This window comes from Mytilus californianus, unplaced genomic scaffold (assembly GCF_021869535.1).
Source record: "Mytilus californianus isolate M0D057914Y unplaced genomic scaffold, xbMytCali1.0.p SCAF_11, whole genome shotgun sequence".
Lineage (NCBI taxonomy): Eukaryota > Metazoa > Mollusca > Bivalvia > Mytilida > Mytilidae > Mytilus > Mytilus californianus.
The window spans coordinates 56,804,202-56,816,210 of NW_026262593.1; the positions used below are offsets into that span (position 1 = coordinate 56,804,202).

General features: G+C 31.5%; 1 long non-coding RNA gene across 1 annotated transcript; it reads left to right on the forward strand.

The window, feature by feature from the left end:
* The first annotated feature begins 8,817 nt into the window (after positions 1–8,817).
* LOC127720406 (uncharacterized) lies at positions 8,818–11,390 on the forward strand. Its single transcript, XR_007990725.1, has 3 exons — positions 8,818–8,860; positions 10,160–10,291; positions 11,085–11,390. It is a non-coding gene; the product is annotated as an uncharacterized LOC127720406 (long non-coding RNA).
* The last annotated feature ends 619 nt before the right edge of the window (positions 11,391–12,009 follow it).

The following is a 12,009-nucleotide window of genomic DNA, read 5'->3' on the forward strand; positions in this document are numbered from 1 at the left end:
AAAACGAACTATAAAAAGCAGTTAAAAAAAGGCTTAAATCATTAGATGGATACAAATAGAAATACACCTACATGTTTCAGTTTATGTTTGTTTTTTGACTTAGAATGTCCCTCTTTGGAACCTCCCTTCCCCTCTTGTAATATGTATACTTTGTCGTAACATTATCACTACTAACGATCGGGATTGATGAACCTCGATCATTGCTTATAATGATGAGTTGATAAGGTATCCAGTACCCTTCCGTTTTGAAAAAAAAAATATGTTCGGAATACCAAAAATGCCAGATCTATCCTATTTTTTTTAATAAAAAACACACACTTCTAGATTGAAACATGAAAGAATTTTTAAATTTATTCTAAATTTAGGAATAAATTATCATCAAGTAAAGCTTTCACTGCTTGTACTGAATTGACTATAATAAAGTGCCCTTTCCGTTTAATATGTCCTTCATTTAGTGTACAAGGTCTTGGATTTTCAAATTTTATGGCTTGGAGCAGTCACTGAATGTTGTTACCTTGTCTATAACAATGTATGAACATCATCTATGATGATTTTATTTATTACAGAAAGGTTAGTCCAAATATTTATGATGTCCTGTTATAGGATATTATACTGTTTTGCTGTGACGACTGTTCTTCAGGGTCACAACAATCACATAAAATAGCTTCACAAGACGTCCTTTGTATTTAGACTAGCCTAACTAAGTAAATAAACCCATTATAGTAGCAGGTTAATTCTGGCAAACTTATGTTAGCCAGACATGCGTTATGCCTACAGGAGTATCATCAATGACGCTCGAATAAAATCAAAATCTAAATATATAGTTTGAAGAGCATTGAGTAACAGTACCATCACACTGACGTCACAGTTATTTTGTGTCTTATGCTTCATACATGTATGTACAAAACAGTTGCTATATATAGACGTATATTGATGGCAATGAAAAGGGTAGTTTGTTAAAGCTATAACGGCACCAGATATATTTCAGAAACTTGTTTCTTCAACACTCGACTGATTTCTGCCATGGTCGTTGCATTTTTTTTTACATTCACCAGCTGCAGTGACGTCTTTTCTCATGGATGATAATTCATGAATAAATGGAGACGTTCTGAGCTTTTCCACCGTTGAATAAAGGGTCATTTATCGCATATTTCCAAGTATTAGGGTTATATAACAATTCTTGTTTGAAATCAAATGTAATGCACCGAATTAGTTCATATTGAGTCTGCTGTTGTTGTCTTTCTGTCGTATTTGTTCTCAATCAGCTCCATACTACTGTCACGTATGACAATTGGTTGTTAAAGGTTTTATATATTTCATTATAAATCTTATTTGAAATCTTCAGTCGTATTGGAATATGATCAACTGTTTTAGCACTCGGATGAGCCTCAAGCCGATACAACTTACTCTGATCTAAAATAACTGTACTTTGAAATAAAAACGGATCAATATGAAAACAGGCCATGTAATGACACCGTTTTACGCACATCGAGTAGAAGATGCTGTCTTGTTGACACACCTGTTCTCAGTCTGTTAAAAGTTAATATCAAAATGTTTGTTTTTCGTCCCTTGTCTGTCCATTTATTTATTGAGGAACGATACAACAACAATTTTATACATATTCAACATTTTAGATTGTTGGTTTCATTGTTCTCGCAGCCTGTCACATCATACTGTTACCTTTGCTAATGATAACTATGGAAACACGTCCGACGCGATGGTAAGTGACTAGTAAAAGAACCAAAAATAAAATCATTTAAAAAAGATATGTGAGAAACTACAAAATGTTAGGTGTTTAGTGTGTTTTAACCGTTATTAGTCTACCACGAATCTGCCAGACGTCAATTTCGTTATTGTAGGAAGTCCGAAGCACACATGATGATGTAGATCCAAGTTAAAAAACCTGAAAAGTTGTGTCAAATATGACAAAGGGTTTCTTTTGCAAGTGATCGAAAAACTAAAGGTATTAAATAATTCGCAATTTTTAATTTGAAGGTAGCATTTCAACACAAATGTCAGACTACTCGATTGTTGCTGTTTGCAATTACCCAGAGGTTGTAAAGACTCATTAAAAATATGCGGTTTTGAACAGTTTATTTAATATAGACAAACCTGCATTAACTATCAATTCGTTTCAGCAGTCATCTGTCTATTACGGCTACTTTGTGACACCGAATATTTTCTCTATATAAATTTACTCATTTCAGCGGACACCTGACTGTATAATACGGTCAGGGTTCATTTATATCAAGCACGAATAGTCATTTCAACTTTTTACAACGGTCATATTATTGTTTATTAATACCAACATAATCATGAGGAAATATATATGTGTTGAGTACCGTAATCAAATAGAAATCCGAACCCGTTTTTAACCGAGATATCGTAATAGGAGGTGAATTTTTGAATTCCTCATGTTCTATGTCTTTCAGTTTCATTTGGAAACAGTATCAACAACATATTTTTGTCTCAAATGAAAACGTATTTTAAAAGTTTTCTTCCAATTCGAAACGGCCACATCCGCCATTTTTTTTTCAATGCTACAGGAACGACACTTGGCCCGAGATCACAATTTATTCCTCTATCAGTTCTTTATAACGTTTTGTCGCATTAAAAACAAATTCCCTGTTTTTTTGTCTAATTTTTTGTGTGTGTAATGTACAGTACAGTCCAAAAATATATCCAATTTTCAGAAAAATTGCATGTTTACATCATACAAATTTGGCCAATACACATTCATACCCCTATAGGCAAGTCAAGAGATGTTCCGAAAAGTGTAAATATTACCTTCTTGCACCTGGTATAATCACTCTTTTCATATCAAAATCAGTTCATTTTAGCTCTCTTCTGTCATTTCCACCCCATAAAAACAAAGAAATGTATGAGAAAGGGAAAGAAAAAAATAAAGAAAAAATACGCTATAATTAAAGGGAACTATATTTGTGGACAACAAAAAGCGGGACCTTAATTGTGGTCTTGGGCCTATTAGGGGTCAAAAACTTGACCAATTCCAATAAAATTTGGCATGATTTAAGCTTAGTGTATTATGAGACAGTTTTCAAAGCCATATGATATATATTATAGAAAATGTGGCATTTTTTATATCTCAACTTTTGTTGCTAAATTGTGACGTTGAAATAAACCAATTTCAACTATCAAATTTTGGCTTCAAAAAGCCCCAAAAAACAACAAATTGCACTTCTTAATGTCGCATTGTATAAGATATTATCTATTCAAAGTAATAGATAGCATGCTGAATGTATCAGACTTATACAAAATTTACCAAAAATTAATTTTATATGAGCCTGTGCCAAAAAAAAAGAGGTTTTCAAATGAAGCGAGGCCTTATATGAAATGTAATATTTTCCACTTACAACAATTTTCTGAAGTTGTTAAATTAAAACAAAACCTTCTACATGTTATAAATGTTCTTTTCATGTAAATATAAGTTTCAAATAGCATAACACATGAGTATGGCATGGTCTTAAGCAATGTCAAGTTTAAAAAAACAAGTTGTCAATTTAGGTCGTTCCCCATATTTCCATGTTAAATTGCATATAAATGATATGGGAGATGGAAATATGCTTCTTTTTGCTCAAATCCTTGCTGAGATATGATGAAACATAAAGCCTGGATGTTACAAGACTGTTGCTTTCAACTATATATGTAGACATTATGGTCTGATGCAAAGTTTATTCACTTTACTGTTAAAAACCTGCGTGAAATTTAAGCCTCAAAAGGCCAATATGTTAACCACCAGCTATCCAACAGAAGAAAATAAAGGTAGTTTGTGAAACAGACAAGGTTAAACAACCAGTTATAAGTGCTTTTGATATAGATTCAGTGCAATATGTTTAAAGGAATGCAACTTTTAAATACATAGAACTTCACATTTCACTTGCTTCGTACGGACCGTTAGAGTTAAACTATTAAAACAGCACCTTTGCACTATTTTTATGTTTTTATCTACTTTTCCTTGTGTTCAGAGTTCACAAATGAGTAAAACAACTGAAATAAATACCACAAACACAAATAGATATCAGAAAAAACCTGTCAGAGAAAAAGTAAAGATTCTGCTTTTGCAAAAATATAAAAAAAAAGTGAAAAAGCTACATTTTGGGCATATAAGCTGAAAAGTGACTTTTTTACAAAATTTCTATCAAGTAAAAGTGGAAATCATTTCTTCTCATATAGTTTGACAAATTAATACCAATAGATCATTCAGAGAAGTTGTCAAAGTAAAAATTATAAATTTGCTGAAATGCACCTCTTAGGCCCGAGACCACAATTAATTCCTCTATCAGTTCTTTATAACGTTTTGTTGCATTAAAAAAAAAATCCCTTTTGTTTTGTTCAATTTTTTGTGTATGTATGTAATGTACAGTCACTACAAAAGTCTAAAAGTCTGAAAAGACCAGTTTTTGTCTTAATTTGCATGAACTTTTACTCGACATTCTCCAAAAGTATGACTTGTGTCTTAATTTTTCTTGACAAATTCTCATTTATATTAAATTTGTATGAAATTTACTCGACATATTCTCGACATTCTGAATATGGTCTTAAAATTTCTTGACAAATTCTTGACATTTGAATGCTGTCTTGAAATTTCTCGACATATTCTCGACATTCTTTTTTTTTCTCAGTATGGCTTGACATATTCTGAACATTTTGAATCGTGTCTTAAATTTACTTGACAGTTCTGAGTTTTACAAATCATGACCAAAATTCATGATATAACTTTAATCTTTATTTCTCTTTATATGATATACTGTTGTTTCAAGTAACACTTCTTTACAACAAAAATAAAAGTTGGGCATGTAAAATAATTGAAAATTTGGGTATATACATATTTTTACAAATGCAAATATGGCTATGAAATCTAAAGTATAAAATAATTCAAATGTGGGTGTGTTGATATAAAACAATTTCAATGTGGGTTTTTAAATAATTACAAATTTTGATTCCTAAATCTTATAAATTAAATGATTCAAACCAATCATACTGTAGACATATTTCATTCTACATTCATAATATTCAATGTTGATATGGTAAATAATTATTATACCAAAATGTGGTTTATATAAATAGCAAATTATGATGATATACAAATCATTCATTTAACAGAAGAAAAATTTGTGTAATGTCATCTGTTGGAATATATTAAGTATTACACATGGGCAGGATGTTCCCCATTAAATTAAGGTATTCCACACCCCAGAGTACACGCAACTGTCAAATAGAAGTTATTGCTTTACCTGTAATTAGCCATTAAACTTATCAGTTGACCGACCATGCCACTACAATTTAAAAAGTTTGTTGATAGATGAAAATGAAAATCATCATTTTGATGAAAAAAAATTGAATTGAAATGGATTTTCTTCATCAAAATTATGAAGTTAATTATTTTAACATAAAAATAAATTGAATAATTCCCAAAGATTAAAAGAAAATTATTACCTACTTCAGAAATAATAAAAAAAATGTATTTATAATGGGTCCCATCAATGATTTCAATAGAAATCATCGGTCTTATGAAATGGTTATGAAAAACAGACATGCATAATATAGATCTAAACATTTTTTTCTTTTCAGGAAGGAGTTATCACAAATATTTATTTTTGATAAAAAATTATAAAATTCAACACTCAAATTTGAAAAAAAAATGTTTTTGGGTTGTTCTAAAAAATGAATAAGGTTTTTGAATCAAGATGGGAACAAATTTGACCTAAACGAAAGCCCCCCCCCCCCCCCTCTTTTTTTAGCCACACAAACCCAAAAGATGAATTGTGGGGTCCAAAAGAGATACAAGATACCTATTTTAGTAAAGCAAATTTGACTGGGAGTTTTGCGAACGGCAAAAATCTAAATGCTGTTTGTCAATACCTTCGACTTATATTCCAAGTGAAAACAATTACTTAAATGTTTAATAAAAATACATCAAAATTAAACTACATGGGGGATTATTCAGGGTATTCCAACTTAGTTGCACCAAAAGGGTATCTTACTATACCAAATTAATCCTTGATTCTTCAAAGTTTAGTTTAGCCATAATAAAAAGGAGTATATAACAGCAATAGAATGTCATAAACAGTGCAGAATAAGTCTGTTCACATTTCAGGCGAAATTTAAACTGTTGAGATAGTGTCAAGACATATTTAAGACTGTCAAGAATGTGTCGAGACATATTCAGACATTATTTAGAATGTCAAGAATATGTCGAGACATATTCAGACATTATTAAGAATGTCAAGAATATATCAAGACAGATCGAGACAAATTTTAGACAGTCAAGAATTGGTCGAGACTAATCCAGACTCTTATCAGATGATACAGGAAGTGTCGAGAAATTTTAAGACAATGTTCATACTGTCAAGACACTTGTCAAGAAAAATCAAGAACCTTATTAGACAAATTCATATTATGTCAAGAATTTTAAAAATTATTCAGACAAATTAAGAATGTCGAGTAAAAATTCATGCAAATTCAGACAAAAACTGGTCTTTTCAGACTTTTTGACTTTTGTAGTGAGTACAAGTCTAAAAATATATCCAATTTTCAGAAAAATTGCAAGTTTATATCATACAAATTTGGCCAACACACATTCATACCCCTATAGACAAGTCAAGAGATGTTCCGAAAAGTGTAAATATTACCTTTTTGCACCTGTCTAATCACTCTTTCGATATCAAAATCAGTTAAAATAAAACATTCAAAAGTTTATTTCAACTCTTTTTTTTCATTTCCACCCCATAAAAACTAAGATATGTATGAGAAAGGAAAAGAAAAAATAAAGAAAAAATACACTATAATAAATTGTATCTTGTCTTGGGGAGGGATAAATCCTACTTGGTAAAGAATCACTCTGATTCAAACAAAAATTTTTCTGAAACTGACATTATCAAGATGCTTGATTTCTTGATTGACAACATATTTGTTACGTTTGAAGGACGTGTTTTTCAACAGACTGTCGGCATTCCAATGGGAACCAATTGTGCCCCTCTCCTTGCCGACTTGTTTTTTTATTATGATGAGGCTGACTTCATACAGGAACTTCTTAGGAAGAAAGATAAGAAGTTAGCAATATCCTTTAACTTTTCTTTCCGATATATAGATGATGTTCTCTCACTATATAATTCAAAATTTGGTGACTATGTTGAACGCATCTATCCCATCCAAGTAGAAATAAAGGATACAACAGATACAGTTAAGTCTGCCTGATATCTTGACTTACATCTAGAAATTGACAATGAGGGTCGGTTGAAAACAAAGCTTTACGACAAAAGAGATGATTTCAGCTTCCCGATTGTGAACTTTCCATTTTTATGTAGCGACATTCCAACAGCGCCTTCATACGGAGTATATATCTCCCAATTGATACGATATTCCCGGGCTTGTATTTCCTATCATGATTGTCTTGATAGAGAGTTGCTGCTCACAAGGAAGCTATTAAACCAAGAGTTCCAAATGGTGAAGTTGAAATCATCCCTTCGTAGATTTTACGAACGCCATCACGAGTTGGTTGACCGTTAACGTTTCACAGATGATATCAGATTTGTTCCTTATGTCGTAATCACAATCCACATCTTTTTTCACCACGAATGTGACCTACCGGATTAGACTATTTACCGGATGTGTAATAGCATGAGCAACACGACGGGTGCCACATGGGGAGCATGCTTACCCTTTCGGAGCACCTGAGATCACCCGCAGTTTTTGATGGGGTTCGTGTTGCTTAGTCTTTAGTTTTCTATGTTGTGTCTTGTGTACTATTATTTGTCTGTTTGTCTTTTTATTTTTTTAGCCATGGCGTTGTCAGTTTATTTTCGATCTATGAGTTTGACTGTCCCTCTGGCATCTTTCGCTCCTCTTTTAAAGGGAACTATATTCGTGGACAACGAAAAGCTGGATCATTAATTGTGGTCTTGGGCCACTCCTGGCATCTAAAAACACTTACACATTTTGCCGCAATAACGACTACGGTCGATGTCGGAATCGGAAATTCTATAACTTCTTTGAGAAAGTAACATCTCGAATGGTAACTTTTAATACGTACTATTAATGACTGTTTAATAAAGGTTTGATTGTATACTATTCAGATACCTGCATAAGACTCCTCCATTATTATCGAATTGAAATACTTGGTAACAAAGCAAACTCGACGTTGAAGAGTATTTGCAACCCACAACAACCGACAATTATACAGTAAATTCTGTAACTGGGGATGAACTGTATAATACAAATCGATCAATATTGGAACACAATGACTAAACAATTGTGTCGGGTTTAAATAAGAGTACCAATATTTTGTTTCGTCTCCAAAATACAAAAAAAAACTTATCAAAGGGATATTCAAACTCATAAGTCAAAAACATACTGACAATGCCATGGTAAAAAAAAAGAAAAACTATCAAAAGATAAACAACAATTCGTAAAACAAAACATAAAAACCAAAAACTGAGCAACACGAGCCTTACCAAAAACGGGGTGGATCTCATTGGCTCCAAAAGTAGGGGCAAACCGTGCTCCGAATGACGTGCGTCGTATTGAACATGTAAGTGCTCACTCGTTGAACAAATTTTACAGGTAGGTAACACTCGAAAAAGAGAATTGCAATTTGGGAATGGAACTTATCCGTCGTCAATTAAGAATCAGATATTCCATAACGTTTAACCAGCTGGTGATGGCTTCGAAACATTTTCAAAAGTATTACTCAAACTTCACATCTTTGAATAGTTTTCTAGTTGTACACATCAACCTTCTTCTAGAAAATCATGATATAAAATCCATCATACCAAATTCTATATTTTTTAGGTTATATAAGCAGTACAAATTGCCATTCATGAAAGTCTGCATTCATTTGGTAAGTTTAATTACATTAAAAGGTCAAGGTGCAACAGGTTTAAGAAAAATTAATATTTTATAATATAGATTAAGACGAAAAATAATTTCGAGTATTATCTGTTTATACTAATTTCAGGTTTTAAAATTCACATCAATAGAAAAACATATTTGAAATGCCACATTTTGCATGTATAGTTATAAATTAAATATGAGGACAAATAAAACATTGTAGGAATACTATCATATTTAAGATTGATTATCTGTGATTTCTGATGCAGTATAACTAACGCATTACCATGTGTGCATGCCCTTTTTTTTACCTTATCTTGATAAATTTGTTTACATGTGATCGCTGTAATGATGACATACAATTATTCATGCTCTCCTGTTACAAAAAAATATACTGATATTAAATTTAAACAACAAGAATTTTGATTTCCTATCTTTTATAAAAAATGAATTTGTTCGCCTGAACATATTAGCCTATTTATAGTGTCCACGTAAATTTTGTGAATGCTATTATTATTTTCAATTTTAATGTGCACTGCGATATATTGTAATGGTGAGTAAAATCGCATAATAGGATCTTTATTTTCAAATAAACAATACACAAAACGTCATCATAAAAGACGTATTCAACATTGAACTTATCGGTTTCAAAGGAAAATAATCGCAGATGGTTTTTATATATAATAAAGTTGAGGAATGTTTTACTCATTTATATGTTCTTGTATTGTGAATGTAGTTTATAGAGTGTTGATTTTCTCCAATTTCAGATGTTTTTATACCACGAGCATAAATTAATTTATCCATATTTTGCATGCATTTTCGGAAATTTCTTGATTTTGTTCAATTTTGTAATTGATGCAATGTGCAAACTAATCACATTACCATGTCCCTGAGGAACCCTGTGTAGGAGAAAGTCCCGAATTTTAGTTACCAATCTGGTATTTCATATGCATGTTTCTATACATGCAAGTAAGATGAATAATTTGTTCGGAATGATTCAGAAAGAAACACATGTTGATTGGATCGGGTTTGTTTGTTATTACTAACGACTTTGTTGAACATTTGTCAATCAAAATAAATTTAATACTTATACATAAAAATTTAGACGGAACAAATAGGGGAACCTACTTTTAAATATATACACATAAGTGGGTTTAAATCAGAAAACAAGATTATGGATCTATTACAACTCTGTTAGGTTTGTTCGTCGTCAGCATGTTTTGCTTCATCAATAAAAACATTAAATCGTTTTACGTTAATATAAACATTTTTTTATGATTCATATTTTGTTCAATGCATATTTTCACAGGTTGGATTCTTGTGGCTTCTTTTTGCTTATGCATACATGCTGTTATTTGACTACAAAGTAAATGGAATTTCACGCACAGACTATTTTATAATCACTTGGATGGTGAGCTTTTTCGTGGACGAAACCAAACAGGTTCTCAATTATTTTAACAGCTTAAAGATTGTGTTTAATAGATAAAAGAAGATGTAGTACGATTGCCTGTGAGACAGTTCTTCATCCTAGTCCCATTGTTTTAAAAAGTAAACCATTATAGGTCAATGTACGTCTTTATTCACCGAGCCTTGGCCTTGTTTGTTTTCGATATGAATGTAGGGTTTTTGCTAAAAAATATACATGATATAGTGGTAATGCTGTTTTTTTTTTTAAAATGTAATCAATAAGATGTCTGTTTGTGCAGATGAGGCTTTCTACCTGAGGCAGGTTATTAGTCTTTTTTTATATTTTCCCCATTAGTTTGTGATGTGCATACAACGTATTGATAAACAACGCAGATTATAAATTAAATGTTTTATATATATGTGAACGCAGATTTACCAACGTCATTTTAGCGCGTATATGAACAATTTTCGGCAGTAGAAGTACAATCTCCGTGATTCTTAGTTTTCTGATATCTTTACTTTGTGCTATATGTATCTCAAAGTACCTACATAAATTATCAAGTCCTTTCCAGTGTTTTTTTTATGGTTGCTATGACGCTGTTTTATAACCCCGACACATGTAGGCTCCCTTATTAAATGGCAAAATCTAAAGGTCAAACACACCAAGCAAAAGGAAAACAATTATAATCATATGTTTGGCTAGGTACATGCATTTTGTCATGTAGAAGATGGTGGATTAAACCTAGTTTTTTAACTATTGTTCCAAATTATTTTTTAACAGGTTACTACTATATGTTCTATAATACCAGTCGTGTTATATTTTTAAGCATATTGTATCAATTGTACGAAACAAATGGAAAAGTTACATTAGTGACTGGTGGAATCGGTTAGACTGGTGTTCAATATTGGTATATACCGTTGGAATGTGTCTAAAGTTTGGCGAAAAACGAATTTATCAAGATGCATCGAAAGTCTTATTAGTAGTTGCTTTTATACTTCTGTGCATACGGATCTTAAATCTGTTTTGTATGTCAGAGATTCTTGGTCCCAAGTTAGTCATGATTCGCAAAATGGTATGTACAAATTTATTAACAGTTCACTAGTATTTGTTTTGTTTTTTTTCCTCTCAGTACAACCACGATACAGATGACATTATTAACCATGTCAATACATAAATCCTTTCTATAGATTTATTTTAAAAACTTTAAAAAAATGGAGAAAAAAATAACACAACGACTATCAAATAAAAAGTATAATGTGACAAAAAAAAGTGAAGCGTTATTACCTCAAGTATGATGAAGATCAACCAATGCCTGTAATGTCAATGTATTGATGAACATTCAGTCTGTTACAAAAGACAATAGCTAAAACAATATGTTATGCTCTTAAACTCTCTTAACTAATAGAATGTGATAAAATTATTCATCTGATTTTCAAAGAGTTAACTCCCTTATGAATTTATTCTATACATTCCTTTAACTGTAAGATGTAAACAATACTTTACATAAGTATGAAAATTAAATGAACATGTTTTATTTACATCACGTGATATCGTAAATATGGTTTTTGTTTTTTAGTTTTCAGATACAGTTGCCTTTATGGCCATCATGACAGTGATTATGATGTGTTATAATATATCTTTTCACGCTCTTTTATATACTAACTCTGAGTTTACCTGGTCAAAGCTGGAAAAGATCACTCAAAATGGATACTGGATGTTATTTGGTGAACTGAATTTAGATGCGGAAAAAT